Source organism: Spodoptera frugiperda, chromosome 29 (genome assembly GCF_023101765.2).
Source record: "Spodoptera frugiperda isolate SF20-4 chromosome 29, AGI-APGP_CSIRO_Sfru_2.0, whole genome shotgun sequence".
Lineage (NCBI taxonomy): Eukaryota > Metazoa > Arthropoda > Insecta > Lepidoptera > Noctuidae > Spodoptera > Spodoptera frugiperda.
The window spans coordinates 13,141,223-13,168,273 of record NC_064240.1 but is presented as its reverse complement, the minus strand read 5'-3'; the positions used below and the strand labels follow the sequence as shown (position 1 = coordinate 13,168,273).

Below are 27,051 nucleotides of genomic sequence, written 5' to 3'. Positions count from 1 at the left end.
ATATAGCACAGATATAATGAAGCAATGAACATTAGAACAATCAGAAACTTCCATCGCCGCTGGCCCACGTTACAAGGCCCACATTTGATTAACCCCACAATTAACCCGAGAAATCTATTTCCATTTTAACTTCAATTGATATTCATTCCTCCTGACATATCGATCGAGTCACTAGAACGCAACATTTCAATTGTACATCGAATGATTCTTGAACCCACTACAAGTATGAAGTGATAATATCGAAGACATGACGCCTAGGTGGCCTTCTACAGAAAACATATCAGAAGGGTTTCCAATTAAAATGAAACGCTTCATTAATTTAGGAAAAAATTAAAGGTCATTCGATACAGATGTTTTATGCGTCAAACTTTGTTAATAGAATATAATCAATGGCTAATGTGTTCGTGTAATAAAAAATGTATTGTTTGTTGGTTTCTGTGGTTTTTGCACGTGACTCAGGTATTATGTTATGAGCAGGGAACAAATTATCATCGTGATATGTTGGTTGTAGGATGTTCTTTGTAAAGAGGTTTATCGAGAATACACTAGCTTAAGTTCTAAATGTTGTTGCATTATAGCGTTCTACTGCTTAAAAAATATGATTTTACTCAAATCGAATTTGTAAGACATACATAATGGTACTTTAATAGATAACGTATCAATAATTCTTGCCATACACTATAAGAGCTACAACTGCCGCATCCACGAGTCACTCTAACTAAATTGTTTCTCGCTCCACGGGCCGCACAACGCGATGATCTATCAACTTGTCTTCACAAGATTAATGCGTGCAGATGATTGACGATTCGCGTTGTCGGCGTGGCTCTAATGGTACATGTGGCCAATGTTTGGAGCTTGCCAGTTGGTGACAGATGTTGGTTTATACTACCAACTCTTCTATATTTTCACACCCGTTTTCTTTTGAACGGACCTTTCTAGAACTTTAAGCAAAATTGAGCTTTAGTGCCTTCTTATACGTCGGTGGAAATCAGGATAAGAATATTGCATCTAACTCACAATAACCATAACGTTTATAGTTCTATAAATTACAATTCTACGTCAGATAAAAACCTTTAGAATGGCAAACATTGGACACAATAGAACATTCATCAAATAATTGTCTTTGCGCAAGTTGGCTACCGAACACAAATCTAATACGAGTAGCGACTGGCAAACAGTTAAGTCAGTCTTCTGTTCTGACACACATTGAGTAAATTGAAGGGATATCGTAAAAATCTTTCTGGGTGGTCTCTATTACGACAGCAATAAACATGATTATATTATTGTCTTTGACTGGTACGGCTGATGTAACTGTGTCAAAACGATATCGAGACATCCTCGAGTGTAGGTGTAGCATAACTAACATTTCAAAAACTTCAATCCAAACACGCCCCAGCAATGTCAAGAGAAAACTCATGTTTCTGTCCGGTTTGCACAAACATTGGCCAATACGACCAACAAAACTTGGCAAACAGTTAAAAACCGAGGCATGAAAGCTTATTTATAAGACGTCTTGGCGGATGTCTGGTAGACAATAACGTGTGTTAAACTTAAATCAACTTGTCTCGCCATCACACAACAATGTTGAACCACTTTATTCCTTTTGATTTTTCTACGAAATATTTGCTTTCGTTGACTCAGCGTAGATGATGTATTGAGGATTCCATTAGCATAGTAAACACGGGTTTCATGTGAAATATGTGAGTGTGAAATGTTGTTTGCTTAGTTTTGACTGTATTCAGGTCTAATGCGATGTTCTGATTTTTTCCGAAGATGTTAACACTGTACTGACAAAAGAAATTATTAGGAATTTCCCATCTTTACCAGTGTAGTCAGACAAACTGCACTCATTATGCAAAACTAAACGAGTTTCAAAGAAGAGTTGTGAAAACAACACAATCATCGGCCGTTAGCTACTGAGCACCACTGAACACAGCATCATTACCATCATTGTCGGCACTAATGACACCACTTAACGACTGCTCGTTAAACTAGCTATAACCATACAATTGTCAAAGAACATCTAAACAAAGAAACATATTAAACAACGTCGCCATTTTCCTCAATCTGTCATTACCTCCCATTACATAATTTACCTAAATCCCGTTACTAAGACGTGTAATTCGTCTTGTTCTTCGTGTAAGTAATAAAATCTAGATTACTGTGAATCTAATTATGAACACAACAGCTCGCTGCAATTATTTCGAATCTGATAGACGTGGATCTTGGAAACCATCGCGTGACCGGCGGCTCGGAGCGGGCCGTCAATCATAACGTGTCAAAGCATAATAAATATTTACTGGAAACGTAGAAACGACGTGTTTTTCTATTTTAATTGTTCATGCTCCTTTTGTTTTTGTGCCGAAAGAAAATGAAATAAACGTGTCGGTGATTTATCACGTTTTTATTTCGTTGCTTAATTGGTAAAACGTACTTAGGTTTCGACACAGGTATCCTTGTTAGACTATTATGTGCTTAAAGCAACGTTTTACTGTCGTGTTTATGTTAATGCGAGAATTAGGAAATACAGCAGCTATTGTGAGAGTGATTAGCATTTTACAGATATGCAACCACAGAATTCTAAGTAGCAATGTTTAGAACAAATGAGTTTGTATAAGCGTCGCGTCTGTTCGTCGTTAAAATTAGTCTTTATTCAGTTAGCAATGAAAAACCGCGGCCATGTTGCAGTCTGTCATCACAGCAGAACAATAATGAGCGGGAGAATGTTCGCCGTTCATTACAACTGACTTAATTAATAGCAATAATTTGCATCAGCGTTACACTGTTATTTATAGTTCCTGAGATTTTAATTCATTAATAGAGATTCGAATTAAAATATGAATGAGCAAAGCTGTTTGTGAAGAAAAAGGTGAAATTCATTAGCCTTGTTTTGTAAATTTATGCAAATGGAGAGAGGTGATAATTATATGTGTAAATACTAAAATGTTAGAGTGGTAGCAGGAGATTTAGATATGTAGCTAGTTGGCTAGTGGGTCAGACACGTTTGAAATTGAGTCTAAAAAGGCCCTAGACAGAAAAAGCTTTACGTTTTTATATACCTAAAACATATCAAAGACATATACCGTTAACAAAATCGTATAATAAACACCGAAGGTTGAATTACAAAATAACAAAGTACACATAACTTATCAAGCCAAAGGTGAACAATAAAATACACGAACGTACATCTTCAAGCCATCAAGCAAATGAGACATCATCAGACATGTCGTGTAAGTGTCAACGGTGCAACGATTGCGTGCGCCTGCGACGCGCAGCGTTGAAATATTAGCGCGGGAGTCGGACCGGAAAATTAATTCGAAGAACGTAAATATATTATAAAGCGGCGGTTGCACTACGGTAAAATTGTCGCGATTTTTTCCTTGAGAGACATTGCACTGGTAATAACGTTAGCGGAGGATTTGTCTTAATCAGATTTTTGTCAGTAGTCAAAGTCTTAAATCGCATGATTTTGTAAATAAGGAAAACGAATATGTACTAGCTTTTCCTCTAGTGTTTTTTTCTGGTATCTGTTTTTAAAACCATGAAACCATACAAAATTTTGGTTGTCGCCAAATTTGTAGTTCATAGTAAACTTAAATTCTTAAGGTTGAAAATATTGCGGTTTTTCGTTTAGAGCGGTAAACCGCGCACGTAAAAAAGCCGTAGTGTGTTCTTAGCCTAATAATACGTTTTTGTACCGATCGATTTGAATTTTATCTTTTATGATTAATGGTAATTGAAATTTTAATGTTAATGATTTCAATGTATGGTAGGAGTGTGGTTTTTTGTCAGTCCGGATGAGTAATGAGCTGTTTTATATTAATCTTATTAGAATTGTTTACTGTCACATTTGTATGCAGTGAAAGGAAATTCTCGCATTCAATCGGTTGCTGTTCATTTCTTGATAGTTGTTCTAGTTTATTTCGAAATGTGTTCTTGATTAAATCCGGTGAAATATGCTAGATTTTTTACACTTTAATAGCTATAATCATTATTATTATAGCTAAAGAAAATAATTTAATGAATAGTGAACTTAATGCATTTCTTTATGATAAATTACAACAAATATGTACTTTTTTAATTTCATTCAATATTTTATATCCAGAAAAAAAAATACAGGTTCAACAGACTACTAAAATAAGTAGAGATTACGCATAAATTATGAAACATAATTACAGCTGTACACCAACTTAATAATACAAGTTTACAACTATCGATTAATCACTTTAATAGATACAATTTTTCATCAGTTTATCTAAAAGGAAAGTGATTGTAAAAACCGTTTATATTTTAATTTAAACTTGGCACGACTGGTAATTTGTATTTACGTCTGGCCAGTGAGCTAACCAATTAAACTGATTGACGCCACTGATTGAATAATATTGATTGGATAGTGCTCACAAGCGTTTGATAAAGGCAAGGATTTCATGAGAATCGTTTGTGTTGAAGTGGATTTAATTATAACTTACAGTCGATTTATGTGCCAGTGTCTGTATTGAAGGATAGTTTGGTTTTTTAGTCTGCGTGTGTGTAAATAATATCAGGTATTAGTATTTTTTTTAAATATTTGTCTGTGCTGTTTATAGGTTACTGTTAGGATTGGTAAATGATAATTATTCTTACAATCTTAAATTAATTATTTTAACTTACCAACTTGCAAAATAAACGCAACGTCACGCCTTTTTTACCCGCGATGGGGTAGCCAGAAGTGTACATTACAGCACGTAATGCCGCTACACAATGTACATCCTCTTTTCACCATTTGTGTTATAAGTCCCATGTAATAGGAGGTGAGCCTATTGCCATATTTTAGAATTTTTCGAAAAACCGAAAAAAGCACGAAACCCCTTGTCCGGCATTCGCACATGCGACCACTCGACCAACGAGGTAGTCAACATGCAAAATAAACTTCCTTAAATAACTCCTTATTACCATAGCCAGACAGTATTTCTTTATTTTTATTTTTTTTTACCAAGAGCTTACGTGACATAGTTAATCTATCTTAATGGTAATAAAAGTCTAAATCCTTTACCACAAATCTAAATAAAAGTCTCCATAGTGGTATCACTATCAGAATACATTGTTGAAACCTCAGCTCCCTGTTTATAATTCTGCGCACAATGTTGTCGCCAATAAATCAATTGTCAACGTCTTCGCGTGTCCAGCATCATGACGTTTTAAATAAACCTCCACGCGTCAACTTGTAAAGGGGAAAATCCCTCTAGTATTTAGTGTCAGTCTTGTCAACATTATTATACCTATGCAGAATTCAACTACGTCTAACACAATGTTGCATCATTATTATCTGTCTTTCTAAGAAAGGGATAAAGAAGACGTATATTTTAATCAATCTTTGTTACTTACTTTAAACAAATTATCTCAAATGATTTAGAAAATCAGTAAGTTTGGTATTTATATCGCTTCACTCCAATGAAATGGTTTCACAAATGTTATAATTATTATTAGTTGGTAAGTGCACTAAATGATAAATGATATTTATTTCTGTAAATAGGTTATAAAATAACACTCAAATAACTTACACGTCAATATTTCAATAGCTAGATGAGGCACTCTTAACCATTTGACGAACGAAGCGGTTTAGAGACCTCAAAACATTGGTAGGAGCTCATTCTTCAAGTTTCCTTGAGCAAACTGCTAGTGAGTGGAATTCTTTGCCCGGGTCTGTGTTTCCTGATTGGTACAACCTGAGTGTCTTCAAGGCCCAAGTGAATAGGTCGCTTATGGGCAGACGTGCTACATAGTAGGCCGTATCATCGCTTACCGCCAGGTTAGATGACGTCGACCTATCAATTAAAAAATAAATAACTGCAATATCTGTTTACTATTATGCGACTTGAAGTGGTTTATGTCTATCTATACATCGCAAGAAGGTCCTACTTACAAAAAAACAGAAGCAATATTTCAAAAATACTGTTATCGATAAACATCGAAAGCAGGTCATCAGACTAGCAGGGTTCCCAGCTCCCAGCCTAGATATCGGCAATAAATCAGTTGCGAGCGTCGCGTCGCGTGTACAACACTACATTATAAATAAACGCAACGCAACGTCGCACGGACACGACACGACACTACGTTTAATAACTACAGAACGGTCTGCAGTCTGACGTACTAACATAGCGTTGATAGGCAAACTGCCATATCTTGCGGATTAATTTATTGCATATTTGTCACTATTGTTTAAATGTGATACTTGGGAAGCTGTGAACTACATTTGCTGGCGATGTGTTACAATTCTGTTCAGTTTTTTTTTTACGATTTCTCGATGAAATTGTCGTTGTTTATGCTTGAGTAATGTTGTAAGCGATGAATATTCGTGTATGCTGTCAACACTGCAGTTATTTATGTACTTATGAAATAATTATAATTTTTTGAGGTGCTAAAACTGTCATCGTAAATTCTGACTTAAAATCTGTCTCTTATTTTGCAAGATAACGCCCCAAAATAAATTAAAAAGATGTGAAACTTTGAAATTACTACCAAGTCGCTGCGCACAGAACTCTTATCGTTTTGTTCCGTTGTGACAATTTATGTTGCAGCCTATATGTGTGTCAGCAAACGTATAAATATCTGACAAAAAACAACGAAACATGGCAATAAATTCTCCACTTTCCACAAATCAGTGACCGACGGACGGCCGTCGAAAAGTTATGTCACTCTCATGTCCGCGTGTCACGTCATGATGTCCAACACGCCGCGAACGTGACGGCCCGTCACGCTGACAACCGCCGGTAATTAGCTAATTGCGACACAACTTTCACTGCGGCAACACTCGACGTTAACACAACGAGATAAAGTTGCATTTCCAGTAACCAAGTGCTCAACAAGAATGTGCTTCATAATTTTCGCCTCATTAAAACCGTGTATGAATCACAAATGATTGATGCTTATTGCGGTGCAATAAAGTTTATTTTCGTATGTTTTAGCGCGACGTTGATGGCTTGTTGTGATGTGTAGACAATGGTAACTGACGTGGTTATGACTGCGTCAGTAAATCCCTTAATGAGCTAATCTGACTGATATTGATTGACGGTCTGCATCGACTCTACATTAATGGATTTGTTTATCGGATTTTTTGTGTCACGTCCGTCAGAATGTTAAGACGTCAGAAATGTTAATTATTGTAAAAAAGTGTTGTAAGCGTACTTTAAACAGTACCACGTGAAAGTTCAAGGGAACGTAATTGAAGTACTTTTGAGGAAACCATTACGAACACATTAAGTTAATGGCACATAACCTATACTTTGATTAATATACATACATGGCAACTATCAGTCTCATGATATGCTTTTAAAATAATCTGTTAATAGGAACGTTTGACATTATGTTATTACAAATGAAACTTCAGAATTCATTAAAACAGTAAATGATTCTAAAAAATCCTCCAATTACAATGAAATGTAATATTAATTACGTATTTACCTGTAATATCTAGTACATAATGACTGGAATTAAGTCAGTGTTTACAATGATCGCTGTCAACGACTGTCAATTAATTGCTGATTGTCACGAAGACATCAATACTGATTATTATCAAGAAATTGTATAGCGGTCACTTTTGTAACGAGACTTAAGAGACAAAGAGTAGAAAAATTAAAGAAATAATTGGTTTAATTTGAAAAAAATATCTTCTTCCCCAAAAAGTTGTGACAAATATTAATCATACTATTTTAAATAAATATTATAAGCTACTAGTACATAGGAAAACTGAATTGGTACTATTTTGGAAATGATGACAAATTGATTATCTGATGGTAAGCAATCAGCACCGATGGACACCCATAACATCGGAAGAGTTACAAAATGTTTTCACAGACGCATTCTTGTCTTTTAGTGGGATAGGAGGCAAACGAGTCAATCATCTGATGGTAAGCGATCAGCGCCGCCGATGGGCGAGCAACACCAGAGGCTACACGTGCGTTACCGGCCTATTAAATAGGTATAACCTGAAGGTTTGAAGATCGTATCAGTTCGGGAATATGACGAGAGCTCATACAACAGTTTTGCTGTGCAGAAAGTTTGAGGCAAACCCGCAAAACCTGCCTGTTTAATTGGAAGTGGGGTTATATAGATCGATGGCGAAAAGACGCGGCAGGTGTCAGACCAAACAATTATTTTCATTAATTATATACTTCTACTTTAAAGGTAGGTAAACTATTTATTGTACTAAATTCTAATACCATTTAAACAGCACATCAAGTGTTCACATAATTGTCCAACATTTCACAGGTCTCTCACCAAATTACAGAATTCAATGTACAGCTGAGCGGCCGCAGCGTGTCAGGTGACAGCGTGACAGATCGGCCGCGTGTCACGCCGCCGTGACAGCTGACGTCCGGCGTGATTTATTGTCACGTTTTGTGTGTTTGCAATTTTGGGAATAGGGATACCGTTATGTCCAGTGGTCAGTACTGATATCTTGTGGTGAAGCTGTGACGTCTAATTTTAGTAGATTTTGTTTATTAAATATATTATTTTACCTGCTATTCTGCCTGACTGTCTCGTTGGTCGAGTCATCGCAATTGCGACTGCCGGGCAAGGGGTCTCGGGTTCGATTCCTATGTCGGGCAAAGTATTACGGGGTCTGGAATTGCGTTCAGTATAATGGCAATAGGTTCACCTCTTATTACATGGGACATACATAATTGTGACAACAATACATTGACAACTTAAAGCAATTGGTGAAAAGTGGGTGACGGAATGTGCATCTCTGCCTACTCCTTCGGGTATAATAGGCGTGACGATGCATAACCATATTATTTTCTGAAAATAGTATATACAAAAATTGTCTTCTTAGGTCACTTAGTACAATTCTAATAATATGTCACTCTTCTCCAATAGCATTCTTATCATTGTTATTTTCTTCATTATACTCTTTTTTACCATCAATATAATTAAATACCTCCTTAGAAAAACACTTTAGAACTTAATATTTAATCCTGAAGGTCTAAGTCACACCTGACACTAACTTAACAATTACTTCTTTAAACAACAGTAGAAGATAATGACCGACGTACGAGTATCATCAATTTCAATAATTATGACGGTTAATTACACTGAAACCTTGAATGAAAATATTGTTAAAATAATTATGAAGATATCATCTGTCTGCGCGGTATCATCAATCTTGTGCTTATTTGCTCACTTTTTGAAACATCATTTAGGTCAGCCTTGAGGGTTCAATGCTGTATGCTATGTGGGTATAGCGAAATATATGTATGTTTCATTATTATTCTTAGTGTTATATCTTCCTACATTTATGTGCTTTTGCCATAGATAGTCATGATTTGTAAAATAATGAGAGCTGTCATATCGAGCTCTGTCATCAAAAAACGAGGATGCTTGCTTCTCAAAGACTTTTAGTAAAAATCAAACTACAACTTTCAGTCAATAAAGATGTAGAAAAGGAGACCTAATTCCCGATGCCCCAACAACCTTTAAATTCCTGATCCCCAAAATGTCGGCAACGCACTTGTAATGCCTCTGATGTTTCAAGTGTCCATGGGTGGCGGCGATGACTGTCTGCTGCTGTCTGCTCGTTTACGGCGTGTTCCAGGAAAAATAGTGATAAGTCACAATGTTAGATAGCAAGATACAGTCAATATCAAAGTACAAATTACTATCATCGCAGTATAAAAATTAAATCCTAAACTTTGCACCCAAACAATATCGAATACAAACCTCAATCCACTCCCAATAATGATAAGATACAGAAAATACCACCAGTCAATTCTTTTAAAATAAAGAAGAAACCTCTCGTTACCGACACCTGTGGAAGACCTGTAAAGAAAGTGATTCATAGTACATTTGTAGACGGGGAGCGTTTAAACGGTTGGCTCTGACAAGATACAGCGGCGGCCGCGTTTCTAATTGACACGTCTGCTAGGAACGGAAATAGGGAAGGCTATTGGACTAGTTACAAGTATCGATATAATACAAATTGTGCTTAATGAACTGGATGAACTCTCTAGTGTCTGTAGATTAGAGTGGATTTATGGCCACCGTTGCTCTTTCTACTGGTGACATAAGACATAACATTATATTTGACCAATACTAGGGTAGCAGCGTACTCTGATAAACCTGAACCTTACCAGTTAAAATCTCCATCTTGCCTAATAAGTTTCGAGATTATGGCAATTCTTCTTACGCAGAGGAGGCTCATACTCCAGCAGTGGACTGTCACGATGTTGATATTGATCAACTGAACGTTTGCATTCGATTGTAATTTAATCTGACTCACTTTCTCTTGACTTTTCCTTACTCGGTATTTCGTGTGGCAGTTCTCAGCCCTTTGCAACTAATTAGAGGTTGCTTGTTAACTGACAGTTGGGTATGAATACAAATAAATGTAATACGTATACGTTAAAATCGAGTCTGATTACTAAACGATACTGGTTAATTGTTAGTACTATTATTAAATACATTGGAAAATGAAACTGCCTAACTTCACAGTATGAGCATACAATTTTTTTTTTACCAAATTATTACAGAAAGTATTACCTACGCATTGTAACTCTATATTTTCGACCACCCACAACCACAATCCACTAACTCAGCACCCACAGAATCGTACAAATACAAAAAAGAGCACTTCCTTTGTGTTACAATAATACCGACGCATATTGGCATCAAAGACTATTTTGTAATAATATAATGTATGTTTCTTCGATATCGACAGGCTCCCCTCACTATCGATCATTGCTTGACAGGCGGAAGGCGGCGACGGAAGTAATGGCGCGCGCTGTCAACAGTTGTCGCAGCGACACGCGACTGCGACTTGCTTTGTTACAGTCGCGGGTAAGTGCGACTTGTCGTACTGTCGTAGTGTCTTGAACACTGTTCAATGGTTGCCTTCAAAATTGTCTTGTTATTCTGGAAAATAAAGAAAGATAACATAAAAATACTTAAAGATACACACATATCGAGACGCTTGTCTTCTGTTAGGGTAGCTAAAGACTTATTAAGGTTTACAGGTTATACTATAGAGCTTAATATCTGTTTATAAGTCTTACAGTGGTATTTCAAGATTGGTACACAATTCCGCAGCCTTAAAAGCTAAAGAGGTTTTTAGAACTTCTCGGTAGCAATAAAATATTATGAATATTTTTACACAAATAATTTATTATCTACATATAGAACAAATGATCGACGTGTGAACCAAAGATCTGAAATCTGTCAATCTATTTGAAAAGCAATTTGATTGACTGAACATCGCGTCGCGGCGTCGTCGTCATATGCAATGTTTTTCTATTGTTTAGCCACTTGTATATGTTAAATAATAATTAGACAAGATGCTAATCATTTGCAAAGCAAAACTATGTGACAACTTATGTTTTTGCAGCAACGACCTTGGCAAATTTTAATTTCGTTTTTATTTTTACGTAAGATTTATGCAAATGCACATTACAGGTGTATGTAACACTGATTGACAGTTGTTTTGTGACAAAAACAATAGGTAGGTGCTGTCTGTCTGTCGTGTCATGTTTCTTATGTCATATAGGGGTGAACAGTCAAGATTACTTCAGTTTGATTTTATTTAATAAAATATAGTAATTCTTATTTGAGAATAAGTTATCTTGGGACACAAATTGTCAACAAAATCTATGTTATTTTTCAATCTTCAAACTACACGTTTTAGTTAATAGTTGTTAATTCAGAGGATAGGCAGTTAAAGTAGAATAATAATACAATGCTTCTTGTCAAATTAGTAATTGAAATTACATCGTTAATTTTGCTACCAATTACGTTCAAAACCATTCATTACATTATAACGATAAACCTACAATTTGGGAACATTGTACTAAACCCTAATAATATAATCGTTGACGTAAATTGCATGTTAAATTAAGATTCAATTTGTGAAATCCTCAATTCAACATCCAGTACTAAATCACACCTGTAATTATCCAACAAAAATGCAATAAATTAATGCAGGAATATAGCGAATTATGCAAATAATATCGTGTGCAATTCGGTCGGAAAACCTTATCAGGTAAAAAATATTGCTTTTATGTGCGTTGAGAATCTTGATCGTAATCAACAGCGGGTTAATTATGATTTATTGCCGGCATAATCCGATATGCTTTGACTGCTAATGTCCAGAGGATATTGCCAACATCTTAGTTTTTATCATGTGTAATTAATGCACGTACTCATAGACTGACAGTTTGCGTGTTGAATACACGTCAGCTTTACAAATGACACATACAGTGAAGCTACAATTATTGTATTTGAAAAACTGTAGACTGTAACTGTAGATATCGATACATAAAAATATTGAGTGTAAGTTCAATCACTTCGATGTTAAATTAAAACATGATGCAATAAACACGTAATGATTTCGTTCCTATCTCCTTATAAATCCATCAATATATCATCGTATTAATTGGAAACTTTAATTAAAAAATACACTCTATCTATCTATCTGGCCACAATAATCGCGGCGAGTTTTTAAATCAAATTCAATCAGTCGTGTAATTTCTCTTGTAAATTTTTAATCGATTCATTTAGATCGTTATCGCGAAACATTGAAGTAGTTTTAGTGTAACTATGTTCGATTTTTATAAGCCGTCCGATAGATTGGAATCGCTGCAATGATTGATCGATTGATACAATAATAGCTTGTTAGACAATAGGTAATTAGAAGTTTGTTTGTGTTAGTGGGCGTTACTTAGTGACAGTTTTCAACTTAAACAATCACATGATTGAAAGATTGAGACGTAGGAAGTGAAAGGTACTCTGTTTTGTGTCGTAATCGTTTTGATAATCGTAGAAGGTTTGTTATGAGTAATGTGTTTGATAGAACAATGTGTTGATAAAATGTGAAGGACAATTCAGTGGAAATCTTTATTGTCCTTATTTCAAAGTAATAAATGGAATACTTTCACTTTGCGATTTGACTACTTGTATTGGACTAATGTGCTACTAAAGATAGTTAAGAAAGCAAAATTTATCTCATCCTTGATTTCTATCAGCTCATCGACATATTTAAATGTTTCTTGTATTCGCTTAAGATCTTTGCCAAAAATATCACAATTTTCAAGAACTTTCCCCGCCACGCTTTCCACTCATGCGTTTACACCAGGATCTATGATTAACGAGTTAGAAGTCAATTCATCACGAAGCCAGACGCTCCTCGACACTCGATTGGTTCCAGATATACCAATTGATGGAACAGACTTATTTACTTTGTTATTTACGACACTCACTATTAAAATTAATGGGAGTCATAAGGATTTGTGATGATCATTGATAAGGATAGTATCTATGACGGTAGAAAATCAGGTATTACTTAAGCGCGACTGTGCTTTAAAGTTATCTATGAAGAATACAGGATGTATGCTGAGTGAGTTACAAATGTGCTGATTGCTTTCCATCAGGTGACTCGTTTGCTCGTTTGCCACCAATTCCATAAAAAAGTTAATTTGTATCTTCTAGTAATAGCTAGCTATAACGCCTATTTTTCCTTTGAGGGGTATGCAGAGATGTATTGAAAGCTCATTAAATTTTTGTTAGTGATTATATCGGACCTAAACTATAGCTTGCAGTCCTTTCTGAACTTTTCCATGTTCGAAGGTAGAATAAGAACTTGATCTATGAATCAGACATAGGAAAGCAACAAGTAGTAGGACACCTGTATAGAAATAGGGAGTGGCTGGTATATCGAGGTCATAAACGTAAAATCTTGGCCTTCTAGACAAGTCTAGCAAAGCCAATAAACAATCGCGCGATGCCTTCCGATACCGGAGATTAGATACACCAATCAGGATATACCTGGCTTAAAGTATTTATGGTTATTTGTTTACTATCAAAAAATTATAATTTATACTCATAATATTATAATACCTGCTATATCAGCTCAATAAATATGTATGTCTTACTTACTAATACGTATGATGTTTTGTTTTGTTCGACCCATTTCTCCAAATTCCAAGAAGTGCTGAAGATTTGTGTAAAATATTTATGTATTTCTTTTTGTTTTCAGGATAACAGCAGTTTTGTAAGCTAGGATTTATGCAGAAACCAACTGGTAAAAGATTAATCATCGAGACAATGAAGTCCCATGTGACGTGACGATGTAATCCTGGCATGAACAATATAAGTACCACGAATCCTTGTAAGAAAAAAATTACTAACTAGTAATATTATTTTTATCAACAGACTAACTTCAGTCACTCGATTCTAATTCAAGACAAACAATCCAATAACACACGACAGACTAACCAAAATCTCACTCCGCGAGTATCAACAACATATTAAACGCGTCAATCAAATTAATACGGCTGTAGTACGAGGCGGCGACGGGACGTCGGGGTAGGCACCTACGGGGGCGGCATGATGGATGGCGCGTCGTTAATCACTGCGGCACGCTCATCATTCATCGTCACCACACGACAACCGAGCCACAGGCTGGATCATACAGTACCTTCAACAGTTTCTCTTGGAACATTTTCATTTCTATAAAAGGTATTCAGAAAGGATTTGGGAGTGTTGTTATTGGTTAAATTGATAACGAATTTCATTGATTGATTAAATCTGAATTTGGTAAATTTTATCTTCAAACTGCAAGTCTCCTCTTTCTAGCTTTCTTCTCTCCTATTCTCAAACACCAAATATATTATTTACTCCAATCTTCTCTTATCACTATCTAATACAACTAGTATTTAACGCCATTAGCCATCAATCATCTTTATCTGAATGGCGTATTTTATGTAGCCTTGATGTATTTTATTTAATTCTAGGACACTTTTATTTGATAACAAAAGCTCGTCACAGATAGAGAAAATACGTCTAGAAGCAACGTTTCATTAAAATAATATCATAGTGCCTATAATTAAAGTACATTTTGCATTGACATACTGCACGAAGGCTTTGTCCCTACTCTGTGCACAGGCAGGGAATTATAAAAGTGAATTGTGTATCGTTCAAAATTGATCACTTTAATTTTTGTGTTAATAGAACAAATTGTTTTTAGATCACAAAATGTACTTTGTAAGTGAAATATTTCGTACAAACTGACAGACGTTTAACATGGTTCCGTATGAAAATGATTTAGTACTGTTTTAGAGATTAAGAGTTTGTGTGGCCTGGAGAAACTGTTTATGAGTAAAGCTCTCGATATATTCTTTCGTGTAGAATATTTTATTTGTCGATGTTATTTATTCACTATTATAAAGTGATAACGTTTGATGTGCTATAAAGATGACAGGGTTGATTTAGGGTTGTTTATCAACTTCATAGAATTCGAAATGAGGAAATATGGGTTGACTACTGTACTGATTTGAATAATTATTTTTGTGTTGGATAGTGCATGTATTGAGAAAGACTATGATATGCTATGTACATGAAACATCATGCTACAATCAATAGGAGCTAAGCAGAGCGGGTAATACCGCGCGAATGTAGCTAGTACCTAATAAATAAAAGAACCACTAAACCTCACATAAAAAATAAACTTTAAAAGCGACTAATAATATAGCTCCTACCAAAACTACTCATAATAATAAGGCAATAAATTGATAACTAAATATTGTACGTATACTTGTATCGACGTACAAATATGGGTGAAGCTTGTTTGCTTGACGGACAGAATGTTTGCGAAGTTGACAGGTGGGCGATTAGAGGAGCGACGTTGCGAACGACATTGAAATATGATTTTAATGATAAATATATAATAATAATATACACACATAAATATCGACGAGTTCATTGAAAATATACAATGTTACACGTGTATGTAGTTTTCGTGTAACTAGTAAATTAAATACCAATTCTATGATCGGTCTCTAAAAAGACAGTTACAATTAATAAAATATGATTTTGGTATATGAAAAAAAATGGCTGACTAAAATATATTACCATGTAATTACTTTATAATATATTTTATGTACCACTCTATTAAACCTAAGCTGTCAGCCTGTTAATCTGTGGCCTACCTCTATCTGCTAATTGTGGCAAACTCAAAAGCGCTATAGAATTTGGGTCAAAGTTACCCCCTAGGATCAAGGCCACCCGATCTTACCGATACTCAGTTCCATAAGATTTGTGTAACTTCAACAGTGAGACAACATCGATTTATCGAAAGATTATGAGTTATATCTTCTAGGAAACATAATATAGGAGAGAATGAAAGGGATGCTAGAATTTATGATGCAAATAATTTATTATGGTTGTTGATGTACATCAACAGTACATTAACTGGATACGAGTGTGTGGGTTTTGATGAGTTATTTAGCATGGTTTGTAATGAGCTTTGTATTATAGATGTCCATTTACCTTCTAAACACCATCAGTTGTTATTTAACTAAGTATTAATTTTAGGCCTTAGATGTTTTTAATCCAATATTTTTATGAGTTTAATTATATTCACCTCTTGTGTTATAAGTTCCTTATTTTAAAAATATTAACAATTAGCAACTCATCTAAAAATGTGATACAGTAAGTTGCATGTTTCAGTACTACACACAAGCAGTACAGTACACTACTACAACTAAAACATTCTATGAAGCTATAAAATGCAAAACATTACACTGAACCATAGCTAAGCATTCAAGTTATTCAAATCGAAACCCGATAACATATTCAAAATACTCCGAACAAACGAATATATCCTCGAAACACACTCAATGAACCACTAACTCCGCACCAAGTACTTATTCACACAAAAATTCCAACCTTAAAAATATTACTTGGAAAAATATGTTAGAAAATAATAAATAAAATATAATTCTAACACAGTGGCAAGTGAGTGAGTCGCTCCTGTACTCTCATATCAAATAATTCAAATATTTGGGCAGCCCTCATCGATCACTTACCGATGATCGATGGAGTTGTTTCCACCACTCACCGCAGAACGAAACGACGTAACTTACACTCGCGGTACAAGAAAACTTAACTCTATTTGTTTGATGTTAAAGTTGGTTTTTGGTTTTAAGTGGTGGCGAAGTAATATGGGATTTATTATACTTAGTTGGCCCTAATACAAGCCAGTAGGTCAGTGTTTGTACAAATGTAAAGGGGACGAATGTTTACACAATTGACATTATCGTTTATGTTTCACTTAGCTATAATTTATTGATGCCGCGTTTGTGGGGATTAGATAAATGGCTTCGAGATTACTTGTATTGGGACGTACTCGGTATGAAATATAAGTTTATTTTTGGTTAAAATTTTGATGTATTAAGTTTATAGAAGATGTCGAAAATGAGGAATTTACTCTTTGGTTTTGTAACACATGTGTATAGTGTACAGTTTACGCGTAGAAGTTATGTTTAGATAGCTATAAAGAACATTATTTAGCGATTAATAGACGAAACAAATTACAAAACAGAAAAAAAATAGTCTAAATCAAAAATGTTCTCCTACACGAAGGAGCTTAACAAACAGCTTGCTTTGGTAATACTTATAAAGGAATAAATGTCAACGGTACATACACCCAGCAATCTAGAACAGAAGTATATTGTACCACGATTCCCCACAACACATCTAAAAGCCTCATTCCTAACCGTAACTATGACATTTAACACCTCAATCTACCACTCATAAAAGATAAAGTCGGCGCTTCTTGTTAGAATACATTAAAAAAAAGTCAAATAAAAAAAATAAACATTGAATTACGACGCCAGATACGGCCGTGACAGCCGGGTAGCGGACGCCATATTTTTTTGTTAATCTCCACACATAAAAATTGTCGCGGCCGTGTTGTATCAGCATATTGGGATATTAGTGTAATGTACACCTTTTTGTCTTGATAAATGTTAACCGAAACATAAATAACTTTTGTTTTTACAGCCACGAAGCTTTATATTTCTGTTATTTGACATTTTATATTGGCACGTTCCTTTTTTTCGAAGACATTTTAACACAATTTATGTTGCACACTCGGTAGTTTATTAAGTCTGTAAATGATATCTTGTAGTGATGTGTGGTATCTGTTATTTATTTTAATTTTAACCCTTTAACAGTAAGTGGCGAGATAGCAGTACCTAAATTCGTATTTTATGCGTGGAACTTGTGATATCGCGGTCACAAACTGAGCTGATACCACTTGATTGATAGTGTTTAACTTTAACAAATACTAGAATGTGTGTTTGATGTCAAACAAAAAGTGGTCGGCCCCTAGCACTCACTCACATAGAAAGTAGCACCAACTGTCACAAAAAGCGTTTTAAAGTTGGTGCCAACATTTTTATTTGTCACACATTAATGTTCAAACAGTGACTTAAGTCGGGCGCTCGGTAATGATAAGAATATTTTATTTTTTTACTACCGTGACAGGCGGTGGCAGTGTAATGACGCTGGCGGCCATAACTCAGCCCCTTAATTGGTGATATTACACGTGAATGCAGTGAATATGGAGTAATGCTGACACTTTAATGTTTATTTAAAGTGTATTTTATATACATTTTATGTGGCTCCTTGCGTCGTTACCTTAATAACAGGTTTTATTCAACCGTCGGCAGTTAGATTTTATTGTTGTGAATTGCGACATGATACAGATATTCGTTTTTATGTTCGCTTTTATACTTAGTGCTTCTTTGAATTTAGCGTTTATTTGTTGATGCCTCAGCCAAGATGTTGCAAAAGACTGAAATAACTTTAGTGTTCTTGTTAATTACGGGCATCGAGGGCATCAGTTATTTGATTACAAGTTTAATAACATGACATTGCAATATTGTATCATTTACGACTTCAATTAAAACTCACAGATAATAATAACTCTTGTAATGATTATATTAAGGCTCAAAGTTAATGAAGAACAATTTAAAGGTCCGTGCAATTTTCGTAATACGAGATCTTACAAAAACGCTCAAGTATCTCAAGTCCATCACTTATGTATTCAAACCAAACAACGAACGTAACAATAAAAAACGACGTACATTACGAGCGTTCATTTAATATTCGCCCTTTGTGTTCTTTTCAAACGATGATGTAAAGCTGCCGACGTGAAATGACCACCCACCGCCACTCGAGCGACGGCCGACAATCGGCCAATCCATTACCCGCACACACTTCTACCACTCACTGAAAAACAACCTCATTTGAAAATGTTCACAAGCAAAAATAAACCGTACACTCACAAAATTAGACTTCAATTTCATTTGACGTAGCTCTGGCTTTTTGGTCGTAACGTTGATGGAAAAATGCACTTACAATATAGTGGTGTTTACACAATTCCGCCGTTTTGAAAGCGCAGGAAGCTCGGACGGTACATTCTGTTTGTCTGTCACGATTGTGGACGACAATGGGACAGTGACGGGGACACGTAGCCATTGTTGACGGCAGTGACGGGCTCAGCGCGGTGTGAGGTTTTGACGGGCCGCGATTTACTTTGAACAATGTCCCCCGGATAATTTATTAACGCAACTACGATTTTGGAAGTCATGTCTTTTTTTTGTTAGTTAAATATTATTTACGACACGGAAAGTGTCGGGTACGAACAAAGCGTTATTGAGTTCATCGATTTTCGTAATTCTTAGTAATCGTATAAAGTTATATATTACGTTTTATGCCAATGACTGTGGCTTTCACATTCGGGGAAAAACTGCAAAAAGGTTACATGTGGAAAGTCGACAGGATTTCGTGAAGGATACATTATCGAAGATAGTAATTTATGATATAATTGATAAGCTTATTTGGCGGCTATCTAGTGATCGTGAGTGACGATAGTATATCGCTTCCCTATAAGTAACCTACATACCCAAATCTGAAAGGAATGGCAATGATATTATATTATGATAGAGATTAAGAACAAAAACATTTCGCTGATTATCAAACATAACAAGTTTGATTAAATATTTCCAGCTGATGAGTAGATAAGGGAAAAGATTGGTATTATTGATAGCGAGAGTGATTCAATCTGTTTTTATTAATAATCACTTAATGAATCGCGATTATTCGCGACAATGGCGTTTAATAATTAAGTTATTTGCAGTTTATTTCTTCTAGATGTTTATCTCTGATTGTGTATGCGTCAGTGTTTGCGTTTTCTTATTCATTTGATGGTACGAAGATAATAATATTTTATTTACTTTACAATTTGTGGCTAATACCAAATCATTATCTTGAAATCCTTTCTTATGCCACCATGAACCCCTATCAATACTCCCTATATCCATTATAATGACATGTGACTATCACTGACAATGCGTTGTAAAACATCGACCATGATAATCCAGATAGACAGGTGGTTCCCATGGGTTTTAAATTTCTCATTAATGCTCGCCATGCTCCAATAGATTCATACTTTTTTACACAGTCATCCGTGAAATTATGTACAATGGCAGTTGGTAAAAGATTTTTAGTAAATTTCATTTATATTTTTGATAATTTTCTATTTATACAAGAAGTATTTGATGATGTTTTCAGAGCATAATTTGAGAATATTAGTGTATTTAACTATGTGTATTTATTTTGATTAGTGTTTCTGCAGAACAAAAACATTGTCATGTACGATAAATAAAACACCTGGTCTCGGTATTTACCCGCAACGAATGTCGATATCTCATCTTTTATTCGTTTACATATTACACAATACATTGTATTTCACAATTCAGTATTTAAACAGAACATACCTTTCAATACATTCGACACCCATATTAAATCAACTACAACTAACCTAAGCAAATCCCCAACCATGAAATGTGTGTTTGTTATTACTATCGTCACGGCTTTTACCCTATTTATTTCCCTTTTAAATCACTACCATTGTCAATTTACCACGGCTGTCTATCCGTTTCACACTGCCACCGATTACTGTCACCTCCACCCCGCACAGAGTAGACAACGTAACATCAACACACATGCAACAAGAATCAGTTAGTCGAAGCAAGTGTAGGGAATATTTTTAGTCTGTGGCGCACTGTGTAGGGTAGACACCCCAATGAGCGGCATTGTCGTCGATGTGATGAATCGATATCGCTCGTATTGTCATGTTCCCCGCAGCTGTCGTCTGTCACAAGAAAGATGACACTTGGAGCGGTTTTTTCTGACGCGTCCCTTTGTGTCAACTCGGTGTGGTGCCCGAAATGAGCTGATATCGATCGCTCAATATTATGCTTGTAGAAGAGGGTTTTGAGTTTGAATTGAACTCATAAATAAATAAGCGGTGTCGTGGTGTGTACGGTTTTTTTGTATGTCGATGATCTAGTGCTTCTCTTTGTTGTGTGATTCCGGGGGATCCGATACGCCGGAGGTAGAATTTATTACTTGAAATTGTTATTAACAATAGAATTGTCGGGATAAAAGTATTATAAATGATTTCGCATTAACTGAGAATTCGAGGTTCGACGATTAGCACGCTCACCTTGATTTATTGATGTGATTATTTTTTTGGATTTATTACACAATGGGCCATAAATAAAAATTATAATATTTGTAGTATTTTATGATTACATGTTTGCTCATTAATCTTTACTGGCCTTAACCCTAAACATTTTGGGTATTGAAGACTCGACACCGAACCAAATGGGGTCAGCACAAACTTTACTGTCACAGCTTTGTTAAAAATTAATGTTGGAGAAACTTTTCTTTACTCTGCATCAAGGTTCTCGGTAAAATTTTCTGTGGATTATTTTCATATAATAAATTGCCGCTTGAGGCTTCCCAAGCAGAAACAGCAAGATTTTATCACCATCCTAATAACCATAAGACAGGCATCCCCCCACTCCTACTTTCGGACATTTCACTTAAACATCCGCAGCGGAACACGATTTAAAACTCGTGTACCATCGTCTGACGTCGGCCAAAGTCGTAAAGCGGGCTATAATTTTGAATTATTACTCGGTTACGGCGCGTACGAGCGTAATGAAACACCCTGTATATCACAATTCCAACCTCGCTGCGAGGCTAAATGGTCCCGCTAAATTAGCCTTTCTCGCAATGTATGGCTTAGTATGATATAATGTCGCTATAGATGCGGATAATAGAGTTTTTTAGAGTAACAATTTGTGGGGTATTCGCGGTGAAAAATGTACAGGCCGGTGCTTTTTATTTGATTATGTGAGTTGTGAGAATGGAGGTGTACAGCCCAAGCATAAAATTGAATGGTTTGTGATGTTTGTATTATACAGTGTATATTCTAAAAGTTTTCTTAATTCTAATTAAAAAGACGCTAATTGTTTAAAACATCTCTGTTTATAATACTCCAAACATAGACTGAATAAAATTCTAACAAAACGTGAAATAAAAATAAACTAAGATAAACACAGAGCAGTGAGCTCTACTAGAGTTCATCTTCTCAAACCCCCAACTCAAAATTGAGCAATGAATACTTAATTAGATACTTAATTAAACATATGAAAGAGCATCCCTCCTAAAATTTTCAAAAAGGTGCTGCCAAAAAGCGTGTGCTCGTAAAAACGTAACACATTGCTCACAGTTGCGGCCTAAATTGAAATATACAGTCGACCATATTCATTACGGGGGCTCACTGCGACGATAATTCAAACTTATGGCGCGCCTTTTACGAGTTTTAAGAGTGGTACTCGTGGGACGAGGGGCTGTGATGGTGTGAAGGGAATGACGCCATGAGAGCAGAATGACAACCATGCTGATGATTTGTTCGAGGAACCTCGTGTTACGCCAGTGATGGGGTTGTGTTTTTGATTATCTGCGCATTTTAGGGTCTGGAAAAATTGTTTGTGTTGAATTTTTAAGGAAACAAAATATGATGGAGAAAATTGCACTGGTGTTCTAAAGCTATTTAAAAAAATGAATATAACAACTTTTTGTTACTCCACAGGTGGTAAATCTTAATTCCAGATGGCATTCCTACTTAGCCTCAAACAAGCCGAACATTTATCACTCCACATAATAGCGCATGACAATTCAGTCCCCTGCCCTTTCACACAAAATCACCGATTGTTGAAAAAGTTCTCAAAAGTCACAAAATGGGAGAACACGCGTCTCAGAATTGATACAAGCGTGAAAGATGAACAAAGATTATGTGGATGGCAAATTGTGGAAAAATAGCTTTTATTACATGGGGCATAAGATTGAGTTCAACGTCATTTGCTGAAGTTACAGAAAAACATGACAAACGATCGAATGAGCCGTTCATTATGTTCTAATGTTCCAATATATTATATGTCTTAAAGACGTGTCGTGATAAATTGGAGTCTGCCATCTTTGTTGGCAAAAACTGGCAGGTGGTAAGTTGGCACGCTAGTTCATGCGGATTGATGGTAATTTGATATAAATTGTGTGAAATTTTGATCGTATGTCTTTATGATGTAGTCATTTGTATGCCTGAAATTTGTTTTATTAGCATATTCTGCTGGTTCTTTATTAAGGTGGTAATGTGACAAAACCAATCGACACGACAAGAAGATAAAACAAAGTCGAAAACATCACTGACACTTCCTAGTATAACATATATAGTTTCGTAGCGCTACGAGGCTACGGCCTACGCTCGTAGCGCTACGCCTGAAATATGGCCCATGTATTATTCAAAGAAATTGCCACATATTTCATCCAAGGGAAATAACTTTGAGATATGTGCTGCACGGTACGCGAAACGGCGACTTGTTACTGAAAATTTACGATCTTATATTCAAAATGTTGAAATGTGTGATGACGTATTTGAGTTGAAAAAAATCGTTGTCATTTCAGATTTTCAGATTAATATCTTTTATTTCCTTGAAATGTGCTTGGGAACTGTCTGCCATATTAAATTACTTTTGGCAAAATTGTAATTTTATTGTTAAAATGCAAATGTAATAGCATTTTAATTCTAAATTAATTTTATCTTACTGTAAGTAATATACAGTATCTGATATTATCACTAACCTCTTAACTCACCTAATATGAAATGAGTTACCTCACTCTTCACTAGTCGTTACTGAAATGAACTATCTACCGAAGCGCCACCCCTGACTGGCTTCATGTTATCTTCAGCAAAGTGATTCAGCGTGGCGTCCCGCGATATTTATATGTTCTGGCAGATTTACGACCACCCTGTATTCGCAATACTTGTCATATATACGTGTTTTACTACAAAATGCTTAGTTAAGGTTACGAGACATTTTTTTTATAGGGTGGGCAGAGGACACTCGTTGTAACACTATAACAACATAACTAAAATCACGGAAAACTTGAGAATAATGAGCTCACTCCTTATGAAGAAACAAAGTAGATGCTACTGTACTTTGCCACTATTATCTTAAAAAGTTTGTTTTCCAGAAACAGAAAACATTACAAAAGACTGTTGATGAAACGAAAGAGGTATGTAATTGCAATTGGCATCCATATTATACATGAGAAGAGGCAGAGGCCTACCCACTAGGTATGATCTCATGTATGTTTAGTTCTAGACTTACGTCTACCAGGAATGATTAGTCAGGTCGTGATATAGGCTAAAAGCCTATATCTTGAAAACATACAAAGTTACAAAAACATCAACAAATAAAATAATCGACCTATGCTTTAAAAAAACAAGAGAGGTTTAATCTTTTAGGGTGAAATAATAACACACTCTGATCTTAGCACATAAAATTTTTAGCTCACATAGATCAAAGCAAGCCACTGTAATCTCGAGCTGAGAAATAAACATAGAACTGACTTCAGCATTATAAATGAGACTTATCATCCTTGCCTAAATAAACGAAGAGCTCGGCACCTACAAAAAAATACATTTCCTTACGATGCATAATATTTTAAACCACCCCCTTGCTTTATACAAAATGGCTGTCGGCACTCGCTACTATTTTTCCTACAAGATCGGAGCAAGTTAGAGGCTTTAGAGAGAAAACTTAATAAAAAATGTAAAAGACTTAACAGATTAAAATATAATTGCTCTAGTACAAAGTATTGAAATAAATCAAAATTAATTTTCTTGTCTCAAGCGTTGTATGAAGGTAATATTTCTGAGTAAATTAATCTTTGTTTAATCGTATCAAAGTCAAGGTCAAAGTCAAAATTATTTATTTCAAATAGACTAGGAAGGCACTTTTCAACGTCAAAGCAAATATATATTAAGAACGTCTGTCTGTCGGTTAGTCTTCTAGTGAAGCTATTTGCTCGTCCCAAGGTATAGATCGTCTATTGGAATGTATATTTTTACAATCGATGACGAATCCGTGGCACAGACATTTATCCACACTGCAATACAATCTAATTTAAAACTACATATACAAATCGTAAAACCTTATAACCCTTTTAACCACGAAGAAAACTCAATTTTCTTACCATTTTCTCGCTATCACTTATAGATTAGACCGGCACACGCGTGATAAATTCCCTAGGAGTTCCTTACACTTGGCGAAGCAGACAAAATAATTTATGTACCTAGTTTAGTGGGTACTTTCCTGGATAAATGGCATCTGCGAGGTGAATGACATCTTTGTTACCCTAGTGTTACAATTGATGACTACAGATAAAAATGGCTTAAAAAGTATGTGCCGTTGTGTTGTGTGTGGCGCTAGTGTGTTTCTTGAGGTGTGTTGTATGTATGCATAGTGCTTTTCATAATAAATTGTGTTTGTTTTCAATGCAAACATTCTTTATTATTAACTTAAGGATATAAAGAAGTCATCTTTAAATTACGCAATGCTTCAAATAAACATTAAAAAAATATCATCAAAATAAATATTAATTAACTACCCAAACAATGTACTTTAAAACTACATTAGTATGTGACTCAAAACTTTTAATTGCATGAAATAGCGTCTTAATCCACGAATTTACTTACAAAACCAAACTGGCTATAACCAGTTCAAACTAAATATTGCACCCAAACTAAAGAGCAACAGTTTAAAACATGTTGACAACTAATTAACGCGGTACAGTTGCGGACAGCGACGCGACCACCCTATTGTTCGTACAGTCGCGCACACAACAAATAGATTTACAAATAGCTTGTTGTTACTGACTGTACGCGGATCGAGTGGGGAGTGTAGTTTATTGCGATTGTACATATTATATTGTGGAACGAATTTATGATACTGTGATAGTAATGAGTCAAGGATTTGGATGATGATTTAGCATTAATGATAAATGGAAAATTTCATTTTGTTCGTGTACTTTGTAATAATGTAATCTTCTGCGAGTATCTTTATAGTAAGGTCCTTATGCCAAATCGATTTTCCATCGATTAATGGACATTTGATGAAGACTAGGCAGTCGAGCTGATTATTGAATCTGAAACGTTTAAACTACGATCTCCAAAACTCTTGCGAAGCATGTAGATGCAGACGAACCCCATATATGCTAAAGCCTGTCAGTCTAACAGCAAATTGACCTTGATGTTTTTTTGGAATTAACGTGACATGCCTCATTCTCATCCATTCCTTTTTATGTACAATTGTCTAATATAAATTGTTTAAATATAACCACGGCCAAACACTAGTCACTAACACAGTCCGTGAATCGATTTACAACACCAAACTTTATCACAAGGCGCCACAGCATTCCTTGAAATAGGTGAGCTGTTTCTTTAAACGTGTTTTATATAAACACATCAATAAAATACACCCACGTCTAATATTTAAAGATATAGATAAAGGCAATATTATAAAGTGTCCTTCATATATGTTTATTAGTTTTATATCCCGTTGTAAATGCAGCGGATATAACGACTGTCTGATAATCATTATGATTATTACTGTTTATTGGTGTTACTTTTAAAGGTGATATCATTTCATTGTGATAAAGGGGTTCTAATGAAAATTATGATGTGGACGGTAATAGACGTGAGGTTTGATTATGTGGACTGTAGATTATAATGTAGACCATTGTAGAGTGTAGACTATTTTTATTTATTTCCACAAAAATCTATTTTCACTTTGTCTTTGACAAAAGAAGCATGGGAAGAGATTTAGAACCCAACAAACATACTTTTAATTACGACAAATTGAGACTTATAACATAAATGGTGAAAAGTAGGGATCCATTGTAAGTACAGTGGCATTACGAGCCATAATGTGCACCTCTTCTGTCAAACTCTTGAGGATAAAAGGAGTGACAATTCATATAGATACACCCACTTTTAATTTAAGTCAAGCTTAAGTAATGAATTACTAATAACATAAAAACAAA

At 35.3% G+C, this 27,051-nt stretch overlaps 1 long non-coding RNA gene across 1 annotated transcript; it reads right to left on the bottom strand.

Moving 5' to 3' along the window:
* Window positions 1-10,495: 10,495 nt before the first annotated feature.
* LOC118268453 (uncharacterized) lies at window positions 10,496-19,540 on the bottom strand. The gene is made up of 3 exons (XR_004783028.2): window positions 19,171-19,540; window positions 18,897-19,041; window positions 10,496-10,890 (listed from the first exon to the last, which is right to left on the bottom strand). It is a non-coding gene; the product is annotated as an uncharacterized LOC118268453 (long non-coding RNA).
* Window positions 19,541-27,051: the final 7,511 nt, after the last annotated feature.